The following is a 3492-nucleotide window of genomic DNA, read 5'->3' as shown; positions in this document are numbered from 1 at the left end:
TGGACCAAAAAATTCACAATCTTGGATATAGAAATAAAAGACAACACAAGAGAAGCATTTGCTATTTATGACACAATATAATCCATGTGCTTGAGAGAAAAACCTCAACAAGCGAAATGTTTCAAATAGCTGGATTATAGACAAGTTTCCCTGACAAAATGCGGTTACCTGTAGATTTCATAATCACACTGTATACCACGTAAAATTATTTCAAACAAGTGAAAAGCAACTTAGTTTTATTTTTCAACTTCAAGGAAGAAGAAAAGAGTCTTCAAGTACCCAAACAGGGAAGGATCTCACCAACACCAAGAGCGGCGAAAAGGTGTTTTCTGGGAGGGAGGAATCAGCCCAGCATTACAAAAACATTGCAGAACAGAAGACAAGGAGGCTGTAAGAAAGAATGTGTGAACCAAGGCTATCACATCACTTGACTAAAAATCAATAGGCCAGTATTCTCAAACTTGAATGCAACATTTCTTGAAAATTTTAGTGTTAAAACCTTACTTTCAGGACCCAGCACAGTAGCCTAGCGGCTAAAGTCCTCACCTTGAATGCACCGGGATCCCATATGGGTGCAGGTTCCTGTCCCAGCAGCCCCGCTTCCCATCCAGCTCTCTGCTTGTGGCCTGGGAATGTGGACGAGGACTTCACTGCTTTACCAGGTCCTAAGTAGGGATCTCGATGGGAAGTGGAGCAGCCGGGACAGGAACCTGCCCCCACATGGGATGCAGATACCATAGGGCAGAGGATTTGCTTGCCACGTGGGTCCCTATCATTCTAATTTTAACTTGGAATATTGTGAGGCTAGTTCTGCATTTCTCCATCATATGACAATGATTTGTCTGCAGCACATGACAAAAATGCCCTCCCTGACCCAACAGGGGGGAGAAAAGCAACCTATTAACTTGGACCTTTAGCAAGACGTTTAGCAAGGTCTCTCATAATATTCTGTGGTCAAGAAAAAAGGTGCAGTCTGGATGACTATACAATTAAAGTGATTCATAGCTGGCAGAAGCAGCATACTCCAAAAGGTGCTAATTATTGGATTGATAAAAAAACTGAAGGGGTTCACTAGATATTCCGCAGTATTTTGCTCTTTGTCCGGCTCTGCCTGGTACCCATCATCCATAACTCAGATGAAAATATACAATATATATTCAAATTTATGCATGTTATCAAATGTATGTGTGGTATCCAAATATATCAGAGAACAGAATTAGAACTCCAAATATATATATACATATATTTAAACAAGGCTAAAATATTAGGCCAAATTGAATGAGAAAAAGTTTAAGTAGAATAATATAACGTTCTGTACTTTGGTTCAAAAATAGTCCCAGTGCTTAAGAAACATATGCATGGGGGACAGCATTGTGGTGTAGTAGGTTAGACTGCTGCTTGCAACACCGGCCTCCCATATAGGCATGCCTATTTGGATCCCAGCTGCTCTGCTTCTTACCTGGTTCCTTGTTTATATGTCTGGGAAGGCAGTGAACGATGACCTGAGTACAAGGGACACTGCCGCCCAGGTGGAAAGATGGAGGATGGAGTCTCTGGCTTCATTGCTGCTTGTTGTAGCCATTGGAAAGTAAATCTGCAGATGGAAACTCTCTCTTCCTCATTTGCTAGCTCTTTCTCTCACTCTCATATTCTCCCCTTCCCTCTGCCTTTTAAACAAATAAAATGATTTTTTTAAAGCAAAAGATGCACACCATTTTGTTGTGTGATAACAGCATGTGAGTGAAGCTGGCAAAACAAGGCCATTCAATGTTGGGCAGCATCAGGAGATGCCGGTTATTTGTTTAACATTGGATCCGGCCACAGAAATATGGGCCACGTGTAGTTCTGCTTTTTGGTCCTTAAATTCTTTGTCACTTTTCTCTGTGTTACTGTAAAATTAAAACAAATGATCATGTCTAAATTCCAAATCCTTGTATTCAACAAACATAATCTAGAAAAGCTCTTGTTCACAATAACATTAGTGACTGTGCCACTCCATTTTGTCTCAGAAAATACAAGTATTTGAATACATTCCACGTGCCATATTGCAAGCAAACAGAAGCTGCTTCCAAGGATGAGTAGGAAGGATGAATGACCCAGAACTGACCAGGAAGAACTGCTACATGAACAGGGGAGCATGGATGTGATGACTGAGGGATTCAAAGACCACATCTACATCCTAACACCTGATGGGGTGCTCCGTGGCCTTCCAGAGAGCTCCAAAGTGGCAGAACAAATACTAGAAAATGAAAAATGCAAGGATATGGGCCAGGGAAACCCCTTGGTGGGGAGGTTGTGAGCGATCTCAGCCCAAGCAGATGATTGGACCATGTGGCCTGCAATATCATGGCACAACTGTGAAACTTGCACGACAATTTCCATGAAGTAGTTCCTTCTAAGTGTTGGTTCAAGAAGTCAAGAGTTTCCCTCTCTTGGGTTAAACTATTTTCTAACCTTGAAATACTACCTTCTCTCTAAGCCTAGGTTAGACTTCTTATTTCTCCAACATACCTTTTCCCATCAGTTGACTCTTGTTCATTACTTTATTTAGGGATCTGGAGTCACGTTTAAAATACATCATTTCTCAAATAATCCAAGGGACACAATAAATGCAGCAGTGCACGGACATTTGAGGGGTTGTGGGGGGGAGAGTCAGCTGTGCTTGATTTCCTGGTTGTCAAAGTAAGAAAGTAAAGGCAGAATGAAGAAACAGAGTTAAGTATCTCCAGAGCTGTTGCTGTGGACCAAAAAAAATCAGGTGTGTGAAGGAGCTTAGACAAAACCTTTACTGGGAATTTGATGTATTTGGGAAGAAAGTAGAGACCAAAGGTCCCTTGCCTTGAGCCTGTGTGCCTGCTACAAGTACACAAAAGTTATTTGTTCAGTGGCTTACTTCCTCTGTTTTCAGGAAGCAAAAAGAGTCCCAGGCTGTTTGCTCAGTAGTTCCAGCCTGTTCCGGATCACGATAGCGAAGGTGCTTGGAGCAACCAGAGAGGCAGCCTGTCTCTCTCCTACCGGGCCTGGGACAGCCCGCGCCCATGTGACCCCAAGGAACTCTTTTTATTTTATTTTACAGTCACGTTTGGAAGAAAACTGGCTGCAGCCCGGTTGCCAGGGACGCTGCCGCCAGCTCTGCCAGCCTGGGGTGAGAGAGGACACTGGGAGGATGGGTCCTTGGTTTCTGAGTGGCTGGAGCTCAAAGGCTTATTTGCCTAACATTCTTTTACGGTTTATGATTGGCTAAAGTCAGAGGGGTGGTGGTGGGGTGATTCCAAGGACCCGGAGCTCTTGCCCGTGGAGCTTTTCATTCTGGAGTTACCCCGGTGGGTGTGAGCTGCTGCGTGGGCTGGGGGAGTTGGGAGGCCCGGTCCGGGAAGTGTTGCAGGCAGGTGCATGAGTATGTAACAAATGTGCAACACAGTGGCTTGAATCAGGAACTAGGGGACGGAGACCAGAGAGAAGGCAGGAAACAGATCAGGGAAGCAGTGAAAG

The sequence above is a fragment of the Ochotona princeps genome, chromosome X, assembly GCF_030435755.1.
Source record: "Ochotona princeps isolate mOchPri1 chromosome X, mOchPri1.hap1, whole genome shotgun sequence".
In the NCBI taxonomy this organism is placed as follows: domain Eukaryota; kingdom Metazoa; phylum Chordata; class Mammalia; order Lagomorpha; family Ochotonidae; genus Ochotona; species Ochotona princeps.
Note: the sequence above shows the minus strand (reverse complement) of the source record.